Genomic DNA, 27,639 nt, shown 5'->3' with positions numbered 1-27,639 from the left:
CCCACGGTAGCAGATACTGACTCATACAACGACCACAACCACCACGGTAGCAGATACCGACTCATACATCCAACAGGGTAGCAGATACTGACTCATACAACGACCACAACCACCACGGTAGCAGATACTGACTCATACAACGACCACAACCCCCACGGTAGCAGATACTGACTCATACAACGACCACAACCACCACGGTAGCAGATACCGACTCATACATCCAACAGGGTAGCAGATACCGACTCATACAACGACCACAACCACCACGGTAGAAGATACTGACTCATACATCCAACAGGGTAGCAGATACCGACTCATACACCACAACCACCACGGTACAGATACACAACCACCACGGTAGAAGATACTGACTCATACATCCAACAGGGTAGCAGATACCGACTCATACAACGACCACAACCACCACGGTAGAAGATACTGACTCATACATCCAACAGGGTAGCAGATACCGACTCATACAACGACCACAACCACCACGGTAGAAGATACTGACTCATACATCCAACAGGGTAGCAGATACCGACTCATACAACGACCACAACCACCACGGTAGCAGATACTGACTCATACATCCAACAGGGTAGCAGATACCGACTCATACAAGTGCTTTTGAAAAGTAGCAACAAGCAAAAAACCTCTTGTGTTCTATCGTTGGTGCGTTCACGCAAATGTTGTTTATGGTATTATATTTTTGTACGGTATCCTATAAGACATTGGACATTGGCGTTTACTCCCAGCATGCTTTGTGAAACCACAAGGTAAACCACTTTCTACATGTTTCATTTTATTAGCTCTTTATTATCGCCAAACAAAAACATGTTGATTAGGACACTTTTTCCAGTTCATATTAATATCCTTATATCTGCTCTCTGCTGTTACATTCTGCTCTTTCTGGTTTATAAAACCACTGTTGTATTATTCTGATCTGCTGCATTTTATCTTCTGTGTGTGTGTGTGTGTGTGTGTGTGTGTGTGTGTGGGTGCGTGTGCGTGTGTGTGTGTGTGCGTGTGTGTGTGTTCAGATTGAAGGTGCTTCTAACACATCTATATTTCATGTGAAGGGTCAGTAGTTTGATGATGATTGTGTGTATTGAAGGTAAATTGATGTCTGTACCCCTCCATGTCACGACAAAAGACACACCAGATAGGATTTAATTTATTTTTTATTTTAATTTACGGTTAGTCTATCTGTCAAACCTAACTTTCTTTTTTTCTGAAAATACGTTTTTTGTGATGGAAAGAATTTGAAGGCGATCATACTCGGCACTGTAAAGTAAGCCGGGATGTTTATTTCGAGGTTGATTGTTAAAGATTGTAAAAGACAGTAGAGCCTTCTGTGGTCCTTCTGTAGCTCAGTTGGTAGAGCATGGCGCTTGTAACGCCAGGGTAGTGGGTTCGATTCCCGGGACCACCCATACGTAGAATGTATGCACACATGACTGTAAGTCGCTTTGGATAAAAGCGTCTGCTAAATGGCATATATTATTATTATTATTATTATATTATTATATTATTATTATTAACTCCAATCCATTTTCAACATATAACTGTGTGATGGTCATGGTTGATTGGTCAAAACCATTCTTATTTAAAGTAACTGTCCAGTTCTGTGGTTGGGGATACCGCCACACCGTTCTGTTGTTGGGGTTACCTCCACACCGTTCTGTTGTTGGGGTTACCTCCACACCGTTCTGTTGTTGGGGTTACCTCCACACCGTTCTGTTGTTGGGGTTACCTCCACACCGTTCTGTTGTTGGGGTTACCTCCACACCGTTCTGTTGTTGGGGTTACCTCCACACCGTTCTGTTGTTAGGGTTACCTCCACACCGTTCTGTTGTTGGGGTTACCTCCACACCGTTCTGTTGTTGGGGATACCTCCACACCGTTCTGTTGTTGGGGTTACCTCCACACCGTTCTGTTGTTGGGGTTACCTCCACACCGTTCTGTTGTTGGGGTTACCTCCACACCGTTCTGTTGTTGGGGTTACCTCCACACCGTTCTGTTGTTGGGGATACCTCCACACCGTTCTGTTGTTGGGGTTACCTCCACACCGTTCTGTTGTTGGGGTTACCTCCACACCGTTCTGTTGTTGGGGTTACCTCCACACCGTTCTGTTGTTGGGGTTACCTCCACACCGTTCTGTTGTTGGGGTTACCTCCACACCGTTCTGTTGTTGGGGTTACCTCCACACCGTTCTGTTGTTGGGGTTACCTCCACACCGTTCTGTTGTTGGGGTTACCTCCACACCGTTCTGTTGTTGGGGTTACCTCCACACCGTTCTGTTGTTGGGGTTACCTCCACACCGTTCTGTTGTTGGGGTTACCTCCACACCGTTCTGTTGTTGGGGTTACCTCCACACCGTTCTGTTGGGGGTTACCTCCACACCGGGATACCGCCACACCGTTCTGTTGTTGGGGTTACCTCCACACCGTTCTGTTGTTGGGGTTACCTCCACACCGTTCTGTTGTTGGGGTTACCTCCACACCGTTCTGTTGTTGGGGTTACCTCCACACCGTTCTGTTGTTGGGGTTACCTCCACACCGTTCTGTTGTTGGGGTTACCTCCACACCGTTCTGTTGTTGGGGTTACCTCCACACCGTTCTGTTGTTGGGGTTACCTCCACACCGTTCTGTTAACTCACCGTTCTGTTGTTGGGGTTACCTCCACACCGTTCTGTTGTTGGGGATACCTCACCGTTCTGTTGTTGGGGTTACCTCCACACTGTTCTGTTAACACACCGTTCTGTTGTTAGGGTTACCTCCACACCGTTCTGTTGTTGGGGTTACCTCCACACTGTTCTGTTAACACACCGTTCTGTTGTTAGGGTTACCTCCACACCGTTCTGTTGTTGGGGTTACCTCCACACCGTTCTGTTGTTGGGGTTACCTCCACACCGTTCTGTTGTTGGGGTTACCTCCACACCGTTCTGTTGTTGGGGTTACCTCCACACCGTTCTGTTGTTGGGGATACCTCCACACCGTTCTGTTGTTGGGGTTACCTCCACACCGTTCTGTTGTTGGGGTTACCTCCACACCGTTCTGTTGTTGGGGTTACCTCCACACCGTTCTGTTGTTGGGGTTACCTCCACACCGTTCTGTTGTTGGGGTTACCTCCACACCGTTCTGTTGTTGGGGTTACCTCCACACCGTTCTGTTGTTGGGGTTACCTCCACACCGTTCTGTTGTTGGGGTTACCTCCACACCGTTCTGTTGTTGGGGTTACCTCCACACCGTTCTGTTGTTGGGGTTACCTCCACACCGTTCTGTTGTTGGGGTTACCTCCACACCGTTCTGTTGTTGGGGATACCTCCACACCGTTCTGTTGTTGGGGTTACCTCCACACCGCTCTGTTGTTACCTCCACACCGTTCTGTTGTTGGGGTTACCTCCACACCGTTCTGTTGTTGGGGTTACCTCCACACCGTTCTGTTGTTGGGGTACCTCCACACCGTTCTGTTGTTGGGGTTACCTCCACACCGTTCTGTTGTTGGGGTTACCTCCACACCGTTCTGTTGTTGGGGTTACCTCCACACCGTTCTGTTGTTGGGGTTACCTCCACACCATTCTGTTGTTGGGGTTACCTCCACACCGTTCTGTTGTTGGGGTTACCTCCACACCATTCTGTTGTTGGGGTTACCTCCACACCGTTCTGTTGTTGGGGTTACCTCCACACCGTTCTGTTGTTGGGGTTACCTCCACACCGTTCTGTTGTTGGGGTTACCTCCACACCATTCTGTTGTTGGGGTTACCTCCACACCGTTCTGTTGTTGGGGTTACCTCCACACCGTTCTGTTGTTGGGGTTACCTCCACACCATTCTGTTGTTGGGGTTACCTCCACACCGTTCTGTTGTTGGGGTTACAGTGTTGTACTGCACGGGGGGGGGATAGAAACTGACGGGGGGACTGATCATGGGGGAAATGGCAGAGACTGTTGGTATAATAATCACTTGTTTTTTGTGGAACGGTGCGTGAAGGCTTGAGTTACTACATGTAGTAGATATGTCTGATAGAGAGCTGCTGTTGTTGTAATGCAGTGATGGCGAGGGATATGAATTCTCATGGGAACGTCATGTAGCATCATGTCTGGAAATACACATGTATGCAGACATTCTAGAATACTTTCTATCACGTTGGTGTAACAATGAAAGCATTCCTCCCATTTGTTTTCTATCACGTTGGTGTAACAATGAAAGCATTCCTCCCATTTGTTTTCTATCACGTTGGTGTAACAATGAAAGCATTCCTCCCATTTGTTTTCTATCACGTTGGTGTAACAATGAAAGCATTCCTCCCATTTGTTTTCTATCACGTTGGTGTAACAATGAAATCATTCCTCCCATTTGTTTTCTATCACGTTGGTGTAACAATGAAAGCATTCCTCCCATTTGTTTTGGCGTTCTTTCTCTTCAGATCCGAAAGACATGTTTAAATGTGGTCTTTTCTCCTTGTCAACGTACTTTGTACAAGCAGCTTGTTAACTAACTTGTCTTCCGGCTCCTTTTTTGTCAACTCTGTAACATATCGATCTGATCAGTGTGAACTGATATTGTATAAAAATTAAATAACTTGAGTCTTTTTTTATTAAATCCAGTGTGGGTGTTGTTTGTTTGTTTGTTTACTTCCTTATTATTTGTTCTCTTCCTTATCGGAAGTTTACAAACACTTAGGTTGGAGTCATTAAAACCTGTTTTTTTAACCACTTCACAAATTTCTTGTTAACAAACTATAGTTTTGGCAAGTCGGTGAGGACATCTACTTTGTACATGACACAAGTACATTTTTCCAACAATTGTTTCACTTATAATTCACTGTATCACATTAACAGTGGGTCAGAAGTTTACATACACTAAGTTGACTGTGCCTTTAAACAGCTTGGAAAATTCCAGAAAATGATGTAATGGCTTTAGAAGCTTCTGATAGGCTAATTGACATCATTTGAGTCAATTGGAGGTGTACTTGTGGATGTATTTCTAGATCTACCTTCAAACTCAGTGCCTCTTTGCTTGACATCATGGAAAAAAATCAAAAGAATTCAGCCAAGACCTCAGAAAAAAATTGTAGACCTCCACTAGTCTGGTTCCACATCAGTCACTGGCTTTATCAATAAGTACATAGAGGATGTTGTCCCCATGGTGACGGTACGTACATAACCCAACCAGAAGCTAAATAACTTCTAGGATCGCTTCGAGGCAAATAACATTGAAACATGCATGAGAGCATCAGCTGTTCCGGATGACTGTGTGATCACACTCTCTGCAGCCGCTTTGAGTTTCAGTCGGATTACCAGGACGTGCTGACCAACTGGCAAGTATCTTCACTGACATGTTCAACCTCTCCCTGTCTGAGTCTGGAATACCAACATGTTTCAAGCAGACCACCATAGTCCCTGTGCCCAAGAAATCAAATTGTATTTGTCACATACACATGGTTAGCAGATGTTAATGCGAGTGTAGCGAAATGCTTGTGCTTCTAGTTTCGACCATGCAGTAATATCTCACAAGTAATCTAACCTAACAATTCCACAACAGCTACCTCATACACACAAGTGTAAAGGAATGAATAAGAATATGTACATAAAGATATATGAATGAGTGACGGCCGAACGGCAAAGGCAAGATACAGTAGATGGTATAGAGTACAGTATATACATATGAGATGAGTAATGTAGGGTATGTAAACAAGATGCAGTAGATGGTATAGAGTACAGTATATACATATGAGATGAGTAATGTAGGGTATGTAAACAAGATGCAGTAGATGGTATAGAGTACAGTATATACATATGAGATGAGTAATGTAGGGTATGTAAACAAGATGCAGTAGATGGTATAGAGTACAGTATATACATATGAGATGAGTAATGTAGGGTATATAAACAAGATGCAGTAGATGGTATAGAGTACAGTATATACATATGAGATGAGTAATGTAGGGTATGTAAACAAGATGCAGTAGATGATATAGAGTACAGTATATACATATGAGATGAGTAATGTAGGGTATGTAAACAAGATGCAGTAGATGGTACAGAGTACACTATATACATATGAGATGAGTAATGTAGGGTATGTAAACAAGATGCAGTAGATGGTATAGAGTACAGTAGATGGTATAGAGTACAGTACTACAGAGGGTAGTCTCAGCCTCCAGTATTTATGCTGCAGTAGTTTATGTGTCGGGGGGCAAGGGTCAGTTATATATCTGGAGTACTTCTCCTGTCCTATTCGGTGTCCTGTGTGAATTTAAGTGTGCTCTCTCTAATTCTCTCTTTCTCTCTTTCTTTCTCTCTCTCGGAGGACCTGAGCCCTAGGACCATGCTTCAGGACTACCTGACATGATGACTCCTTGCTGTCCCCAGTCCACCTCCAGTTTCAACTGTTCTGCCTGTGATTATTATCTGACCCTGCTGGTAATTTATGAACATTTGAACATCTTGGCCATGTTCTGTTATAATCTCCACCCGGCACAGCCAGAAGAGGACTGGCCACCCCACATAGCCTGGTTCCTCTCTAGGTTTCTTCCTAGGTTTTGGCCTTTCTAGGGAGTTTTTCCTAGCCACCGTGCTTCTACACCTGCATTGATTGCTGTTTGGGGTTTTAGGCTGGGTTTCTGTACAGCACTTTGAGATATCAGCTGATGTACGAAGGGCTATATAAATACATTTGATTTTGATTTGATTTAGTGCTTAAGGCCCAGTACATCACCAGGGGCTTCCTGCCATACAGGACCTCTATACCAGGCGGTGTCAGAGGAAGGCCCTAAAAACTGTCAGACTCCAGCCACCCTAGTCATAGACTCTCTACTACCCCACGGCAAGCGGCACTGGAGCGCCAAGTCTAGATCCAAGCGGCTTCTAAACAGCATTTACCCCTATGCCAGAAGACTTCTGAACGTCCAATCAAATGGCTACCCATTATTACATCATTACTATTTGCATATTAACCATCCCTGAACAGGAAGTTAACCCACTGTTCCTAGGCCAGTTAACCCACTGTTCCTAGACCAGTTAACCCACTGTTCCTAGACCAGTTAACCCACTGTTCCTAGACCAGTTAACCCACTGTTCCTAGACCAGTTAACCCACTGTTCCTAGGCCAGTTAACCCACTGTTCCTAGACCGTCATTGAAAATAAGAAGTTGTTCTTAACTGACTTGCCTGGTTAAATAAAGGTAAAATAAAAAATAAAAATTAACTGACCCTGTATATAGTATGGTATTAACTGACCCTGTATATAGTATGGTATTAACTGACCCTGTATATAGTATGGTATTAACTGACCCTGTATATAGTATGGTATTAACTGACCCTGTATATAGTATGGTATTAACTGACCCTGTATATAGTATGGTATTAACTGACCCTGTATATAGTATGGTACTAACTGACCCTGTATATAGTATGGTATTAACTGACCCTGTATATAGTATGGTATTAACTGACCCTGTATATAGTATGGTATTAACTGACCCTGTATATAGTATGGTATTAACTGACCCTGTATATAGTATGGTATTAACTGACCCTGTATATAGTATGGTATTAACTGACCCTGTATATAGTATGGTATTAACTGACCCTGTATATAGTATGGTATTAACTGACCCTGTATATAGTATGGTATTAACTGACCCTGTATATAGTATGGTATTAACTGACCCTGTATATAGTATGGTATTAACTGACCCTGTATATAGTATGGTATTAACTGACCTGTATATAGTATGGTATTAACTGACCCTGTATATAGTATGGTACTAACTGACCCTGTATATAGTATGGTATTAACTGACCCTGTATATAGTATGGTATTAACTGACCCTGTATATAGTATGGTATTAACTGACTCTGTATATAGTATGGTACTAACTGACCCTGTATATAGTATGGTATTAACTGACTCTGTATATAGTATGGTATTAACTGACCCTGTATATAGTATGGTATTAACTGACCCTGTATATAGTATGGTATTAACTGACCCTGTATATAGTATGGTACTAACTGACCCTGTATATAGTATGGTATTAACTGACCCTGTATATAGTATGGTATTAACTGACCCTGTATATAGTATGGTATTAACTGACCCTGTATATAGTATGGTATTAACTGACCCTGTATATAGTATGGTATTAACTGACCCTGTATATAGTATTAACTGACCCTGTATATAGTATGGTATTAACTGACCCTGTATATAGTATGGTATTAACTGACCCTGTATATAGTATGGTACTAACTGACCCTGTATATAGTATGGTACTAACTGACCCTGTATATAGTATGGTATTAACTGACCCTGTATATAGTATGGTATTAACTGACCCTGTATATAGTATGGTACTAACTGACCCTGTATATAGTATGGTACTAACTGACCCTGTATATAGTATGGTATTAACTGACCCTGTATATAGTATGGTACTAACTGACCCTGTATATAGTATGGTACTAACTGACCCTGTATATAGTATGGTATTAACTGACCCTGTATATAGTATGGTATTAACTGACCCTGTATATAGTATGGTATTAACTGACCCTGTATATAGTATGGTACTAACTGACCCTGTATATGGTATGGTACTAACTGACCCTGTATATAGTATGGTACTAACTGACCCTGTATATAGTATGGTACTAACTGACCCTGTATATAGTATGGTATTAACTGACCCTGTATATAGTATGGTATTAACTGACCCTGTATATAGTATGGTATTAACTGACCCTGTATATAGTATGGTATTAACTGACCCTGTATATAGTATGGTACTAACTGACCCTGTATATAGTATGGTATTAACTGACCCTGTATATAGTATGGTACTAACTGACCCTGTATATAGTATGGTATTAACTGACCCTGTATATAGTATGGTACTAACTGACCCTGTATATAGTATGGTATTAACTGACCCTGTATATAGTATGGTATTAACTGACCCTGTATATAGTATGGTACTAACTGACCCTGTATATAGTATGGTACTAACTGACCCTGTATATAGTATGGTATTAACTGACCCTGTATATAGTATGGTACTAACTGACCCTGTATATAGTATGGTACTAACTGACCCTGTATATAGTATGGTATTAACTGACCCTGTATATAGTATGGTATTAACTGACCCTGTATATAGTATGGTATTAACTGACCCTGTATATAGTATGGTACTAACTGACCCTGTATATGGTATGGTACTAACTGACCCTGTATATAGTATGGTACTAACTGACCCTGTATATAGTATAGTACTAACTGACCCTGTATATAGTATGGTATTAACTGACCCTGTATATAGTATGGTATTAACTGACCCTGTATATAGTATGGTATTAACTGACCCTGTATATAGTATGGTATTAACTGACCCTGTATATAGTATAGTACTAACTGACCCTGTATATAGTATGGTATTAACTGACCCTGTATATAGTATGGTATTAACTGACCCTGTATATAGTATGGTATTAACTGACCCTGTATATAGTATGGTATTAACTGACCCTGTATATAGTATAGTACTAACTGACCCTGTATATAGTATGGTATTAACTGACCCTGTATATAGTATGGTACTAACTGACCCTGTATATAGTCTGGTATTAACTGACACTGTATATACTATGGTACTAACTGACCCTGTATATAGTATGGTATTAACTGACCCTTTATATAGTATGGTATTAACTGACCCTGTATATAGTATGGTATTAACTGACCCTGTATATAGTATGGTATTAACTGACCCTGTATATAGTATTAACTGACCCTGTATATAGCATGGTACTAACTGACCCTTTATATAGTATGGTACTAACTGACCCTGTATATAGTGTGGTACTAACTGACCCTGTATATAGTATGGTACTAACTGACCCTGTATATAGTATGGTATTAACTGACCCTGTATATAGTATGGTATTAACTGACCCTGTATATAGTATGGTACTAACTGACCCTGTATATAGTATGGTACTAACTGACCCTGTATATAGTATGGTATTAACTGACCCTGTATATAGTATGGTACTAACTGACCCTGTATATAGTATGGTACTAACTGACCCTGTATATAGTATGGTATTAACTGACCCTGTATATAGTATGGTATTAACTGACCCTGTATATAGTATGGTATTAACTGACCCTGTATATAGTATGGTACTAACTGACCCTGTATATGGTATGGTACTAACTGACCCTGTATATAGTATGGTACTAACTGACCCTGTATATAGTATGGTATTAACTGACCCTGTATATAGTATGGTATTAACTGACCCTGTATATAGTATGGTATTAACTGACCCTGTATATAGTATGGTATTAACTGACCCTGTATATAGTATGGTATTAACTGACCCTGTATATAGTATGGTATTAACTGACCCTGTATATAGTATTAACTGACCCTGTATATAGTATGGTATTAACTGACCCTGTATATAGTATGGTATTAACTGACCCTGTATATAGTATGGTATTAACTGACCCTGTATATAGTATGGTATTAACTGACCCTGTATATAGTATGGTATTAACTGACCCTGTATATAGTATGGTATTAACTGACCCTGTATATAGTATGGTATTAACTGACCCTGTATATAGTATGGTATTAACTGACCCTGTATATAGTATGGTATTAACTGACCCTGTATATAGTATAGTACTAACTGACCCTGTATATAGTATGGTATTAACTGACCCTGTATATAGTATGGTACTAACTGACCCTGTATATAGTATGGTATTAACTGACCCTGTATATAGTATGGTATTAACTGACCCTGTATATAGTATGGTATTAACTGACCCTGTATATAGTATGGTATTAACTGACCCTGTATATAGTATGGTATTAACTGACCCTGTATATAGTATGGTATTAACTGACCCTGTATATAGTATAGTACTAACTGACCCTGTATATAGTATGGTATTAACTGACCCTGTATATAGTATGGTACTAACTGACCCTGTATATAGTATGGTATTAACTGACCCTGTATATAGTATGGTACTAACTGACCCTGTATATAGTATGGTATTAACTGACCCTGTATATAGTATGGTATTAACTGACCCTGTATATAGTATGGTATTAACTGACCCTGTATATAGTATAGTACTAACTGACCCTGTATATAGTATGGTATTAACTGACCCTGTATATAGTATGGTATTAACTGACCCTGTATATAGTATGGTATTAACTGACCCTGTATATAGTATGGTATTAACTGACCCTGTATATAGTATGGTATTAACTGACCCTGTATATAGTATAGTACTAACTGACCCTGTATATAGTATGGTATTAACTGACCCTGTATATAGTATGGTACTAACTGACCCTGTATATAGTATGGTATTAACTGACCCTGTATATAGTATGGTACTAACTGACCCTGTATATAGTATGTAACTGACCCTGTATATAGTATGGTATTAACTGACCCTGTATATAGTATGGTATTAACTGACCCTGTATATAGTATAGTACTAACTGACCCTGTATATAGTATGGTATTAACTGACCCTGTATATAGTATGGTACTAACTGACCCTGTATATAGTATGGTATTAACTGACCCTGTATATAGTATGGTATTAACTGACCCTGTATATAGTATGGTATTAACTGACCCTGTATATAGTATAGTACTAACTGACCCTGTATATAGTATGGTATTAACTGACCCTGTATATAGTATGGTACTAACTGACCCTGTATATAGTATGGTATTAACTGACCCTGTATATAGTATGGTATTAACTGACCCTGTATATAGTATGGTATTAACTGACCCTGTATATAGTATGGTATTAACTGACCCTGTATATAGTATGGTACTAACTGACCCTGTATATAGTATGGTATTAACTGACCCTGTATATAGTATGGTATTAACTGACCCTGTATATAGTATGGTATTAACTGACCCTGTATATAGTATGGTATTAACTGACCCTGTATATAGTATGGTATTAACTGACCCTGTATATAGTATGGTATTAACTGACCCTGTATATAGTATGGTATTAACTGACCCTGTATATAGTATGGTATTAACTGACCCTGTATATGGTATGGTATTAACTGACCCTGTATATAGTATGGTATTAACTGACCCTGTATATAGTATGGTATTAACTGACCCTGTATATAGTATGGTATTAACTGACCCTGTATATAGTATGGTATTAACTGACCCTGTATATAGTATGGTATTAACTGACCCTGTATATAGTATGGTATTAACTGACCCTGTATATAGTATGGTATTAACTGACCCTGTATATAGTATGGTATTAACTGACCCTGTATATAGTCTGGTATTAACTGACCCTGTATATAGTATGGTATTAACTGACCCTGTATATAGTATGGTATTAACTGACCCTGTATATAGTATGGTATTAACTGACCCTGTATATAGTATGGTATTAACTGACCCTGTATATAGTATGGTATTAACTGACCCTGTATATAGTATGGTATTAACTGACCCTGTATATAGTATGGTATTAACTGACCCTGTATATAGTATGGTATTAACTGACCCTGTATATAGTATGGTATTAACTGACCCTGTATATAGTATGGTATTAACTGACCCTGTATATAGTATGGTATTAACTGACCCTGTATATAGTATGGTATTAACTGACCCTGTATATAGTATGGTACTAACTGACCCTGTATATAGTATGGTACTAACTGACCCTGTATATAGTATGGTATTAACTGACCCTGTATATAGTATGGTATTAACTGACCCTGTATATAGTATGGTATTAACTGACCCTGTATATAGTATGGTATTAACTGACCCTGTATATAGTATGGTATTAACTGACCCTGTATATAGTATGGTACTAACTGACCCTGTATATAGTATGGTATTAACTGACCCTGTATATAGTATGGTATTAACTGACCCTGTATATAGTATGGTATTAACTGACCCTGTATATAGTATGGTATTAACTGACCCTGTATATAGTATGGTATTAACTGACCCTGTATATAGTATGGTACTAACTGACCCTGTATATAGTATGGTACTAACTGACCCTGTATATAGTATGGTATTAACTGACCCTGTATATAGTATGGTATTAACTGACCCTGTATATAGTATGGTATTAACTGACCCTGTATATAGTATGGTACTAACTGACCCTGTATATAGTATGGTATTAACTGACCCTGTATATAGTATGGTATTAACTGACCCTGTATATAGTATGGTATTAACTGACCCTGTATATAGTATGGTATTAACTGACCCTGTATATAGTATGGTATTAACTGACCCTGTATATAGTATGGTACTAACTGACCCTGTATATAGTATGGTACTAACTGACCCTGTATATAGTATGGTATTAACTGACCCTGTATATAGTATGGTATTAACTGACCCTGTATATAGTATGGTATTAACTGACCCTGTATATAGTATGGTACTAACTGACCCTGTATATAGTATGGTATTAACTGACCCTGTATATAGTATGGTACTAACTGACCCTGTATATAGTATGGTATTAACTGACCCTGTATATAGTATGGTATTAACTGACCCTGTATATAGTATGGTATTAACTGACCCTGTATATAGTATGGTACTAACTGACCCTGTATATAGTATGGTATTAACTGACCCTGTATATAGTATGGTATTAACTGACCCTGTATATAGTATGGTATTAACTGACCCTGTATATAGTATGGTATTAACTGACCCTGTATATAGTATGGTACTAACTGACCCTGTATATAGTATGGTATTAACTGACCCTGTATATAGTATGGTATTAACTGACCCTGTATATAGTATGGTACTAACTGACCCTGTATATAGTATGGTACTAACTGACCCTGTATATAGTATGGTATTAACTGACCCTGTATATAGTATGGTATTAACTGACCCTGTATATAGTATGGTATTAACTGACCTGTATATAGTATGGTATTAACTGACCCTGTATATAGTATGGTATTAACTGACCCTGTATATAGTATGGTATTAACTGACCCTGTATATAGTATGGTATTAACTGACCCTGTATATAGTATGGTATTAACAGAAAGCTGCTGACACATAGTAGATATTACAACACCTAGATAGGGAAAGCGACCCGTGATTAGTTGATTCTTAGAGTCAGGTTTACCAGCTTGGACTGGGCCAACAGTGTGTTATAAATCAGGGCCCCGAGGACCGGAGCTGCCCATCCCTGCTCTATGTTCTTCCCATGTGGATTTTTGATGTAATGAAGGTCCTTTGTTTTCCTCAGCTGAGCTCTAGAGGGCGCTGTTACAACATTTTAACTCACAGATAGACCGACATGCTGATACTCAACACAACTCTAATTCAAATAATTACAATATTTTTTTATTTCAGAATTCAACGTTATTCAATGTGTTACACAGAGGTCGTTATAATTGTGCCTTTTTTTTTTTTTTACCCATTTTTAAGGATCAAACAAATGTTTGGAAAAACTATGCCTTGTCTCTTACCTTAATATAATAATAATAATAATAATAATATATGCCATTTAGCAGACGCTTTTATCCAAAGCGACTTACAGTCATGTGTGCATACATTCTACGTATGGGTGGTCCCGGGGATCGAACCCACTACCCTGGCGTTACAAGCACCATGCTCTACCAACTGAGCTACAGAAGGACCACAGCATACATTCTACGTATGGGTGGTCCCGGGGATCGAACCCACTACCCTGGCGTTACAAGCGCCATGCTCTACCAACTGAGCTACAGAAGGACCACCTTGTTTGTGTCATGATTTCCATTTGGAGATTAATACAAATATTCCTTCTCTTTATTCTGTCTGTATCTGCAATGTTATTTACCTGATTAATCAACATGAAATACATTTAATACAATAAACATTTAAAAAACAAATTAACATTTAACAACAACTCAATTATCACCGCACTTTCGCCATTCGCTCGCTCAAAGCTGTCCCCATCGACTGGTATGATGTGGAAAAACCAAGATATGCGACGTTCCTGGGTTCTCAGACAGTAGTTCAGCGCTGCTCAGCTCCACCGCACACCATTGGCTAGTTTAGTCATGCCAGTCAGACATCATCAGAAGTCATTCACAGGTGTTCTGTCTTTGAGGCTTTTTGTCTTTCTGTCAGTCTCTACCTCTGTCTCCCCAGTCCCTCCTAACATAGCTGTTAGGTCTTTAATACTGTCTGTCAGTCTCTACCTCTGTCTCTGTCTCCCCAGTCCCTCCTAACATAGCTGTTAGGTCTTTAATACTGTCTGTCAGTCTCTACCTCTGTCTCTGTCTCCCCAGTCCCTCCTAACATAGCTGTTAGGTCTTTAATACTGTCTGTCAGTCTCTACCTCTGTCTCTGTGTCCCCAGTCCCTCCTAACATAGCTGTTAGGTCTTTAATACTGTCTGTCAGTCTCTACCTCTGTCTCTGTGTCCCCAGTCCCTCCTAACATAGCTGTTAGGTCTTTAATACTGTCTGTCAGTCTCTACCTCTGTCTCTGTCTCCCCAGTCCCTCCTAACATAGCTGTTAGGTCTTTAATACTGTCTGTCAGTCTCTACCTCTGTCTCTGTGTCCCCAGTCCCTCCTAACATAGCTGTTAGGTCTTTAATACTGTCTGCCAGTCTCTACCTCTGTCTCTGTGTCCCCAGTCCCTCCTAACATAGCTGTTAGGTCTTTAATACTGTCTGCCAGTCTCTACCTCTGTCTCTGTCTCCCCAGTCCCTCCTAACATAGCTGTTAGGTCTTTAATACTGTCTGTCAGTCTCTGTCTCTGTCTCCCCAGTCCCTCCTAACATAGCTGTTAGGTTTTTAATACTGTCTGTCAGTCTCTACCTCTGTCTCTGTGTCCCCAGTCCCTCCTAACATAGCTGTTAGGTCTTTAATACTGTCTGTCAGTCTCTACCTCTGTCTCTGTCTCCCCAGTCCCTTCTAACATAGCTGTTAGGTCTTTAATACTGTCTGTCAGTCTCTGTCTCTGTCTCTGTCTCCCCAGTCCCTTCTAACATAGCTGTTAGGTCATTAATACTGTCTGTCAGTCTCTACCTCTGTCTCTGTCTCCCCAGTCCCTACTAACATAGCTGTTAGGTCTTTAACACTACTGTCTATCAGTCTCTATCTCTGTCTCTACCTCTGTCTCCCCAGTCCCTCCTAACATAGCTGTTAGGTCTTTAATACTGTCTGTCAGTCTCTGTCTCTGTCTCCCCAGTCCCTCCTAACATAGCTGTTAGGTCTTTTACACTACTGTCTGTCAGTCTCTACCTCTGTCTCTGTCTCCCCAGTCCCTCCTAACATAGCTGTTAGGTCTTTAACACTACTGTCTATCAGTCTCTACCTCTGTCTCAGTCTCTACCTCTGTCTCTGTCTCCCCAGTCCCTTCTAACATAGCTGTTAGGTCTTTAATACTGTCTGTCAGTCTCTACCTCTGTCTCTGTCTCCCCAGTCCCTCCTAACATAGCTGTTAGGTCTTTAATACTGTCTGTCAGTCTCTACCTCTGTCTCTGTCTCCCCAGTCCCTACTAACATAGCTGTTAGGTCTTTTCCACTACTGTCTGTCAGTCTCTACCTCTGTCTCTGTCTCCCCAGTCCCTCCTAACATAGCTGTTAGGTCTTTAACACTACTGTCTATCAGTCTCTACCTCTGTCTCTGTCTCCCCAGTCCCTCCTAACATAGCTGTTAGGTCTTTAACACTACTGTCTATCAGTCTCTACCTCTGTCTCTGTCTCCCCAGTCCCTCCTAACATAGCTGTTAGGTCTTTAATACTGTCTGTCAGTCTCTACCTCTGTCTCTGTCTCCCCAGTCCCTACTAACATAGCTGTTAGGTCTTTTCCACTACTGTCTGTCAGTCTCTACCTCTGTCTCTGTCTCCCCAGTCCCTCCTAACATAGCTGTTAGGTCTTTTACACTACTGTCTGTCAGTCTCTACCTCTGTCTCTGTCTCCCCAGTCCCTCCTAACATAGCTGTTAGGTCTTTAACACTACTGTCTATCAGTCTCTACCTCTGTCTCAGTCTCTACCTCTGTCTCTGTCTCCCCAGTCCCTTCTAACATAGCTGTTAGGTCTTTAATACTGTCTGTCAGTCTCTACCTCTGTCTCTGTCTCCCCAGTCCCTCCTAACATAGCTGTTAGGTCTTTAATACTGTCTGTCAGTCTCTACCTCTGTCTCTGTCTCCCCAGTCCCTACTAACATAGCTGTTAGGTCTTTTCCACTACTGTCTGACTTGGTTCTCTGTGCCCAGTCCCCTCTATCATAGCTGTTAGGTCTTTAATACTGTCTGTCAGTCTCTACCTCTGTCTCTGTCTCCCCAGTCCCTACTAACATAGCTGTTAGGTCTTTTCCACTACTGTCTGACTTGGTTCTCTGTGCCCAGTCCCCTCTGACCTTCACTTTTCTGGGGTTGGTGTTCAGGCTCTTTGACCTCAGTGATGGATACATCCTGTCCTCTGCCACAAGCAGAAGGCCTCCACCAGTATCTTTAGCCTCCGCTTCCTGCTTCTCCTCACCTCCATCTTGGTTGCTCTCTGACTTGCTCTTCCCTGGTTCCTGTGGTTCACTGTCTGTCGTTGTCTCTTTGGCCTCTGCCTCGTCCTTTGTATCTGTGGTGGTGGGGACTAGCTTCTCCATGGAGACTTTGGGCATGTGGCCGAACGGGCAGGGGTGGACTTTGTACTCGAAGCACGTTGCCCAGTGACCCATGGTCGGAGATCTGGAGGTAACCGTTTCCTGATGCCCTGTGAGGGGGTTGTTGACGTCTGTGGCCCAAGTAGCCCCCTCATCTCCCCCATCGGCTGGGTTGTACACCGTGGTGCTCCTGGATCTGGGCCTGGAGGTGAGACAGTCACTGTGGGTCTCGGGTGACTGGTACTGCAGGGACCTGACCCTCTCCAGAGGGTATGAGATGGCTGCTTCTAGCTTGATCTTCTCCGTGGTCACGCCTGCCTTCTCCAGGGCCGCGTCCATCGAGGCTGCAGGGCTGCAGGGCTGTGGAGAAGGCTCTGTAGGAACCTCAGGCCTCTGGGTTGGGGTTTCCTTCGCTCCTTCGCAGACAGAGACACTGGAGCTGGAATGATTCCTCTCTCTGGGGCCCACCACGTCTAACGTGGCTCCGTACTCCTTCACAGAGGCCGTGATGCTGGTCGTGGTTTCTCTCATACTCCGTTTCCTCTCAACCACCTTCCTCTGGCTCCCCTTCCTCTCAGGGCTCCTGGTGTCCCCAGCCTCAGAGCGGGTGTCATCTCCCATCTCCAGGTGGTACCGGTACAGACTGTAGCCGTCAGAGCTGATGGACAGACAGACACACAGACAGATATATAATCAGTAAATACCATCCTCACATCGTCCATAAACACTAGACTACTGTACTGATCATCAGTAAACATCATCCTCTCATCATCCTTATTAAACACTAGACTACTGTACTGATCATCAGTAAACATCATCCTCTCATCATCCTTATTAAACACTAGACTACTGTACTGATCATCAGTAAACATCATCCTTATTAGACACTAGACTACTGTACTGATCATCAGTAAACATCATCCTTATTAGACACTAGACTACTGTACTGATCATCAGTAAACATCATCTTATTAAACACTAGACTACTGTACTGATCATCAGTAAACATCATCCTTATTAAACACTAGACTACTGTACTGATCATCAGTAAACATCATCCTTATTAAACACTAGACTACTGTACTGATCATCAGTAAACATCATCCTCTCATCATCCTTATTAAACACTAGACTACTGTACTGATCATCAGTAAACATCATCCTCTCATCATCCTTATTAAACACTAGACTACTGTACTGATCATCAGTAAACATCATCCTCTCATCATCCTTATTAAACACTAGACTACTGTACTGATCATCAGTAAACATCATCCTCTCATCATCCTTATTAAACACTAGACTACTGTACTGATCATCAGTAAACATCATCCTCTCATCATCCTTATTAAACACTAGACTACTGTACTGATCATCAGTAAACATCATCCTTATTAAACACTAGACTACTGTACTGATCATCAGTAAACATCATCCTCTCATCATCCTTATTAAACACTAGACTACTGTACTGATCATCAACGCCATTTCCTGCTGTTTGTTGTGCCTGATTAGCCTGTAAACATCATCCTTAATAAACACTAGACTACTGTACTGATCATCAGTAAACATCATCCTTATTAAACACTAGACTACTGTACTGATCATCAGTAAACATCATCCTCTCATCATCCTTATTAAACACTAGACTACTGTACTGATAATCAGTAAACATCATCCTCTCATCATCCTTATTAAACACTAGACTACTGTACTGATCATCAGTAAACATCATCCTTAATAAACACTAGACTACTGTACTGATCATCAGTAAACATCATCCTTATTAAACACTAGACTACTGTACTGATAATCAGTAAACATCATCCTTATTCAAACACTAGACTACTGTACTGATCATCAGTAAACATCATCCTTATTAAACACTAGACTACTGTACTGATAATCATCCTTATTAAACACTAGACTACTGTACTGATAATCAGTAAACATCATCCTTATTAAACACTAGACTACTGTACTGATCATCAGTAAACATCATCCTTATTAAACACTAGACTACTGTACTGATCATCAGTAAACATCATCCTTATTAAACACTAGACTACTGTACTGATAATCAGTAAACATCATCCTCTCATCATCCTTAATAAACACTAGACTACTGTACTGATCATCAGTAAACATCATCCTTATTCAAACACTAGACTACTGTACTGATCATCAGTAAACATCATCCTTAATAAACACTAGACTACTGTACTGATAATCAGTAAACATCATCCTTATTAAACACTAGACTACTGTACTGATCATCAGTAAACATCATCCTTATTAGACACTAGACTACTGTACTGATCATCAGTAAACATCATCCTTATTAAACACTAGACTACTGTACTGATCATCAGTAAACATCATCCTTATTAGACACTAGACTACTGTACTGATCATCAGTAAACATCATCCTTATTAGACACTAGACTACTGTACTGATCATCAGTAAACATCATCCTTATTAAACACTAGACTACTGTACTGATCATCAGTAAACATCATCCTTATTAAACACTAGACTACTGTACTGATCATCAGTAAACATCATCCTTATTAGACACTAGACTACTGTACTGATAATCATCCTTATTCAAACACTAGACTACTGTACTGATCATCAGTAAACATCATCCTCTCATCATCCTTAATAAACACTAGACTACTGTACTGATCATCAATAAACATCATCCTTATTAAACACTAGACTACTGTACTGATCATCAGTAAACATCATCCTCTCATCATCCTTATTAAACACTAGACTACTGTACTGATCATCAGTAAACATCATCCTTATTAAACACTAGACTACTGTACTGATCATCAGTAAACATCATCCTTATTAAACACTAGACTACTGTACTGATCATCAGTAAACATCATCCTTAATAAACACTAGACTACTGTACTGATCATCAGTAAACATCATCCTTAATAAATACTAGACTACTGTGCTGATCATCAGTAAACATCATCTTTATTAAACACTAGACTACTGTACTGATCATCAGTAAACATTGTCCTTATTAAACACTAGACTACTGTACTGATCATCAGTAAACATCATCCTTATTAAACACTAGACTACTGTACTGATCATCAGTAAACATTGTCCTTATTAAACACTAGACTACTGTACTGATCATCAGTAAACATCATCCTTATTAAACACTAGACTACTGTACTGATCATCAGTAAACATCATCCTTATTAAACACTAGACTACTGTACTGATAATCAGTAAACATCATCCTTATTAAACACTAGACTACTGTACTGATCATCAGTAAACATCATCCTTATTAAACACTAGACTACTGTACTGATCATCAGTAAACATCATCCTTATTAAACACTAGACTACTGTACTGATCATCAGTAAACATCATCCTTATTAAACACTAGACTACTGTACTGATAATCAGTAAACATCATCCTTATTAAACACTAGACTACTGTACTGATCATCAGTAAACATCATCCTTATTAAACACTAGACTACTGTACTGATAATCAGTAAACATCATCCTTATTAAACACTAGACTACTGTACTGATCATCAGTAAACATCATCCTTATTAAACACTAGACTACTGTACTGATCATCAGTAAACATCATCCTCTCATCATCCTTATTAAACACTAGACTACTGTACTGATCATCAGTAAACATCATCCTTATTAAACACTAGACTACTGTACTGATAATCAGTAAACATCATCCTTATTAAACACTAGACTACTGTACTGATCATCAGTAAACATCATCCTTATTAAACACTAGACTACTGTACTGATCATCAGTACACATCATCCTCTCATCATCCTTATTAAACACTAGACTACTGTACTGATCATCAGTAAACATCATCCTCTCGTCATCCTTATTAAACACTAGACTACTGTACTGATAATCAGTAAACATCATCCTCTCATCATCCTTATTAAACACTAGACTACTGTACTGATAATCAGTAAACATCATCCTTATTAAACACTAGACTACTGTACTGATAATCAGTAAACATCATCCTTATTAAACACTAGACTACTGTACTGATAATCAGTAAACATCATCCTTATTAAACACTAGACTACTGTACTGATCATCAGTAAACATCATCCTTATTAAACACTAGACTACTGTACTGATCATCAGTAAACATCATCCTTATTCAAACACTAGACTACTGTACTGATAATCAGTAAACATCATCCTTAATAAACACTAGACTACTGTACTGATCATCAGTAAACATCATCCTTAATAAACACTAGACTACTGTACTGATAATCAGTAAACATCATCCTTATTAAACACTAGACTACTGTCCTGATAATCAGTAAACATCATCCTCTCATCATCCTTAATAAACACTAGACTACTGTACTGATCATCAGTAAACATCATCCTTATTCAAACACTAGACTACTGTACTGATCATCAGTAAACATCATCCTTAATAAACACTAGACTACTGTACTGATAATCAGTAAACATCATCCTTATTAAACACTAGACTACTGTACTGATCATCAGTAAACATCATCCTTATTAGAACACTAGACTACTGTACTGATCATCAGTAAACATCATCCTTATTAAACACTAGACTACTGTACTGATCATCAGTAAACATCATCCTTATTAAACACTAGACTACTGTACTGATCATCAGTAAACATCATCCTTATTAAACACTAGACTACTGTACTGATCATCAGTAAACATCATCCTTATTAAACACTAGACTACTGTACTGATCATCAGTAAACATCATCCTTAATAAACACTAGACTACTGTACTGATAATCAGTAAACATCATCCTCTCATCATCCTTATTAAACACTAGACTACTGTACTGATAATCATCCTTATTAAACACTAGACTACTGTACTGATCATCAGTAAACATCATCCTCTCATCATCCTTATTAAACACTAGACTACTGTACTGATCATCAGTAAACATCATCCTTATTAAACACTAGACTACTGTACTGATCATCAGTAAACATCATCCTCTCATCATCCTTATTAAACACTAGACTACTGTACTGATCATCAGTAAACATCATCCTTATTAAACACTAGACTACTGTACTGATCATCAGTAAACATCATCCTTATTAAACACTAGACTACTGTACTGATAATCATCCTTATTAAACACTAGACTACTGTACTGATCATCATCCTTATTAAACACTAGACTACTGTACTGATCATCAGTAAACATCATCCTTAATAAACACTAGACTACTGTACTGATAATCAGTAAACATCATCCTTATTAAACACTAGACTACTGTACTGATCATCAGTAAACATCATCCTTATTAAACACTAGACTACTGTACTGATCATCAGTAAACATCATCCTTATTAAACACTAGACTACTGTACTGATCATCAGTAAACATCATCCTTATTAAACACTAGACTACTGTACTGATCATCAGTAAACATCATCCTTATTAAACACTAGACTACTGTACTGATCATCAGTAAACATCATCCTTATTAAACACTAGACTACTGTACTGATCATCAGTAAACATCATCCTTATTAAACACTAGACTACTGTACTGATCATCAGTAAACATCATCCTTATTAAACACTAGACTACTGTACTGATAATCAGTAAACATCATCCTTATTAAACACTAGACAACTGTACTGATAATCATCCTTATTAAACACTAGACTACTGTACTGATCATCAGTAAACATCATCCTTAATAAACACTAGACTACTGTACTGATAATCAGTAAACATCATCCTTATTAAACACTAGACTACTGTACTGATCATCAGTAAACATCATCCTTATTAAACACTAGACTACTGTACTGATAATCAGTAAACATCATCCTCTCATCATCCTTATTAAACACTAGACTACTGTACTGATCATCAGTAAACATCATCCTTATTAAACACTAGACTACTGTACTGATAATCAGTAAACATCATCCTTATTAAACACTAGACTACTGTACTGATCATCAGTAAACATCATCCTTATTAAACACTAGACTACTGTACTGATCATCAGTAAACATCATCCTCTCATCATCCTTATTAAACACTAGACTACTGTACTGATCATCAGTAAACATCATCCTCTCATCATCCTTATTAAACACTAGACTACTGTACTGATCATCAGTAAACATCATCCTTATTAAACACTAGACTACTGTACTGATCATCAGTAAACATCATCCTCTCATCATCCTTATTAAACACTAGACTACTGTACTGATCATCAGTAAACATCATCCTTATTAAACACTAGACTACTGTACTGATAATCAGTAAACATCATCCTTATTAAACACTAGACTACTGTACTGATCATCAGTAAACATCATCCTTATTAAACACTAGACTACTGTACTGATCATCAGTAAACATCATCCTCTCATCATCCTTATTAAACACTAGACTACTGTTCTGATCATCAGTAAACATCATCCTTATTAAACACTAGACTACTGTACTGATCATCAGTAAACATCATCCTTAATAAACACTAGACTACTGTACATGACAGACCATTCCGTCTTTCTCATCTGGAGTCATTAAAGTTGTTAATGAACCTGTTGATGGAGCTGTGACGGAGCAGAGAGGACGTGTCGCAGACCGAGGAGACCCCCGACTGGGTTCTGACCAGGTCGTTGTGGTCCACCCCGGCCAGCTTCTCCAGGGCGTTCATCATACGTCCAGAGAACTCCTCCAGCTGACCCAGTCGCAGGTCCACAGTCTGCAGGGAAGCCTTCATGGAGTGCTCCCTCTCGTTCACCTCCTCCAGACGCATCGACATGTTCTCTACCCTGAGAGGAGGGAGAGTCAACGGTACCACAACTCTTTACTCACCCTGCCGATTACACCAGATGTATTGTGATTACACCAAATGTATTGTGATTACACCAAATGTATTGTGATTACACCAAATGTATTGTGATTACACCAAATGTGTTGTGATTACACCAAATGTATTGTGATTACACCAAATGTATTGTGATTACACCAAATGTATTGTGATTACACCAAATGTATTGTGATTACACCAAATGTATTGTGATTACACCAAATGTATTGTGATTACACCAAATGTATTGTGATTACACCAAATGTATTGGGATTACACCAAATGTATTGTGATTACACCAAATGTATTGTGACTACACCAAATGTATTGTGATTACACCAAATGTGTTGGGATTACACCAAATGTATTACTAATAAATATGAATAACCGTAGCGAATACTGAGACAGTTCTACAAGGCTAATTTAAATGTAAGTAGTTCCCCCAAAGAGGAAAGACCATAGCTGTCCGGTCTCCGACCTCTCCGATGTGACCCGGATGCGTTCGTTGCTAGACGACTGCTCCTCGTCCTCCTTCTCTCTGAAATACTCCTCCACACACTGCTCCTCGAAGTCATACAGAGCCTTCAGCTCCTCAGCGTTCAGCAGCAGCTCTGTCAGAGAGAGAAACACACGTCACACGCTGGGAGCCGGGGTTGGTGGAGTTCAACTGCTTCTGAAACCTGGTAGAACGCACTGACATCGGTCTCGGAAGGACCAATCAGTCAGCCAATCAATCAGTCATCCAATCAATCAGTCATCCAATCAGAGTCAACCAATCAACCAACCAGACAACCAACCAGTCATCCAATCAGAGTCAACCAATCAAACAGTCATCCAATCAATCAGTCATCCAATCAGAGTCAACCAATCAACCAGTCATCCAATCAGAGTCAACCAATCAAACAGTCATCCAATCAACCAGTCATCCAATCAAAGTCATCCAATCAATCAGTCATCCAATCAGAGTCAACCAATCAATCAGTCATCCAATCAGAGTCAACCAATCAATCAGTCATCCAATCAGAGTCAACCAATCAATCAGTCATCCAATCAGAGTCAACCAATCAGAGTCAACCAATCAACCAACCAGACAACCAACCAGTCATCCAATCAGAGTCAACCAATCAAACAGTCATCCAATCAATCAGTCATCCAATCAGAGTCAACCAATCAATCAGTCATCCAATCAGTCAACCAATATCCCCGAAAACCACTGACGTAGTCCTTTGTTGTCCCTGTCGTCCTGCTCTCCCTCTGTTCTCCTCTTGCAGCGACGACAGACGTATTTCAGAACGATGTAGATGTGGCTGAAGATGATGAGGGGCGGAGGGAGGAGGGGCCGGTCGTGGAACTTCATGATCAGCTGGTAACGCTGGAACTTCCAGATCTGGTTGGAGACGGACTTGACCTCTAAGAAGGTGTTGCTGTTGGTCAGAGGTCAGGACGGAAAAAGCGGATCAATCAGGGAGCTATTTTTTTTTTACCAACAAGGTTAAATCTTCACAACACCACAACACAGTCAACTACATAAATGAACCAGGTTAAATCCCCAGGTCTCATACACAACACCACAACACAGTCAACTACATAAATGAACCAGGTTAAATCCCCAGGTCTCCTACACAACACCACAACACAGTCAACTACATGAATGAACCAGGTTAAATCCCCAGGTCTCCTACACAACACCACAACACAGTCAACTACATGAATGCATAATGCATGGTGTAATGACTGTACAACACAGCTACTACATGAATGACTGGCTAAATCCCCAATGTCTCATAATGTCTGTAATGACTGTCAGCTGTCATAAATGTCTGGTAAACTGTAGCTGTCCATAATGTCTGTAATGACTGTCTGTCTGTAATGTCTGTAATGACTGTAGCTGTCCGTAATGTCTGTAATGACTGTAGCTGTCTGTAATGTCTGTAATGACTGTAGCTGTCCGTAATGTCTGTAATGACTGTAGCTGTCTGTAATTTCTGTAATGACTGTAGCTGTCCACAAATGTCTGTAATGACTGTAGCTGTCTGTAATGTCTGTAATGACTGTAGCTGTCCGTTAAATCCCCAGGTCTGTAATGACTGTAGCTGTCCATAATGTCTGTAATGACTGTAGCTGTCTGTAATGTCTGTAATGACTGAAGCTGAACCAGTAATGTCTGTAATGACTGTAGCTGTCTGTAATGTCTGTAATGTCTGTAATGACTGTAGCTGTCCAGGTTAAATGTCTGTAATGACTGTAGCTGTCTGTAATGTCTGTAATGACTGTAGCTGTCCGTAATGTCTGTAATGACTGTAGCTGTCTGTAATGTCTGTAATGTCTGTAATGACTGTAATGTCTGTAATGACTGTAGCTGTCTGTAATGTCTGTAATGACTGTAGCTGTCCGTAATGTCTGTAATGACTGTAGCTGTCTGTAATGTCTGTAATGTCTGTAATGACTGTAGCTGTCCGTAATGTCTGTAATGACTGTAGCTGTCTGTAATGTCTGTAATGACTGTAGCTGTCCGTAATGTCTGTAATGACTGTAGCTGTCTGTAATGTCTGTAATGACTGTAGCTGTCCGTAATGTCTGTAATGACTGTAGCTGTCTGTAATGTCTGTAATGACTGTAGCTGTCCGTAATGTCTGTAATGACTGTAGCTGTCCGTAATGTCTGTAATGTCTGTAATGACTGTAGCTGTCCGTAATGTCTGTAATGACTGTAGCTGTCCGTAATGTCTGTAATGTCTGTAATGACTGTAGCTGTCTGTAATGTCTGTAATGACTGTAGCTGTCCGTAATGTCTGTAATGACTGTAGCTGTCCGTAATGTCTGTAATGTCTGTAATGACTGTAGCTGTCCGTAATGTCTGTAATGTCTGTAATGACTGTAGCTGTCCGTAATGTCTGTAATGACTGTAGCTGTCCGTAATGTCTGTAATGACTGTAGCTGTCCGTAATGTCTGTAATGACTGTAGCTGTCCGTAATGTCTGTAATGACTGTAGCTGTCCGTAATGTCTGTAATGTCTGTAGCTGTCCGTAATGTCTGTAATGACTGT

The 27,639-nt window shown here is 39.9% G+C and overlaps 1 long non-coding RNA gene and 1 pseudogene across 39 annotated transcripts; both read right to left on the bottom strand.

Annotated features, from left to right (window-relative positions):
* Positions 1-1,548: 1,548 nt before the first annotated feature.
* LOC127928978 (uncharacterized) lies at positions 1,549-3,836 on the bottom strand. 39 transcript variants are annotated; one of them, XR_008133117.1, is made up of 8 exons: positions 3,629-3,836; positions 3,461-3,544; positions 3,300-3,355; positions 2,908-3,047; positions 2,639-2,710; positions 2,009-2,092; positions 1,869-1,952; positions 1,549-1,700 (listed from the first exon to the last, which is right to left on the bottom strand). It is a non-coding gene; the product is annotated as an uncharacterized LOC127928978 (long non-coding RNA). The 39 variants fall into 39 exon arrangements; XR_008133083.1 differs by having other exon boundaries at positions 1,570-1,672; positions 1,813-1,924; XR_008133086.1 differs by lacking the exon at positions 1,549-1,700 and adding an exon at positions 1,722-1,756 and having other exon boundaries at positions 1,813-1,924; positions 2,908-3,075.
* A 10,630-nt stretch (positions 3,837-14,466) lies between these two features.
* Positions 14,467-27,639, bottom strand: part of LOC118382201 (transient receptor potential cation channel subfamily M member 1-like) — a 33,005-nt pseudogene continuing 19,832 nt past the window's right edge.

The sequence above is a fragment of the Oncorhynchus keta genome, unplaced genomic scaffold (genome assembly GCF_023373465.1).
Source record: "Oncorhynchus keta strain PuntledgeMale-10-30-2019 unplaced genomic scaffold, Oket_V2 Un_scaffold_5175_pilon_pilon, whole genome shotgun sequence".
NCBI classification, from domain to species: Eukaryota; Metazoa; Chordata; class Actinopteri; order Salmoniformes; family Salmonidae; genus Oncorhynchus; species Oncorhynchus keta.
This window is presented reverse-complemented; position numbering and strand designations above follow the sequence as displayed.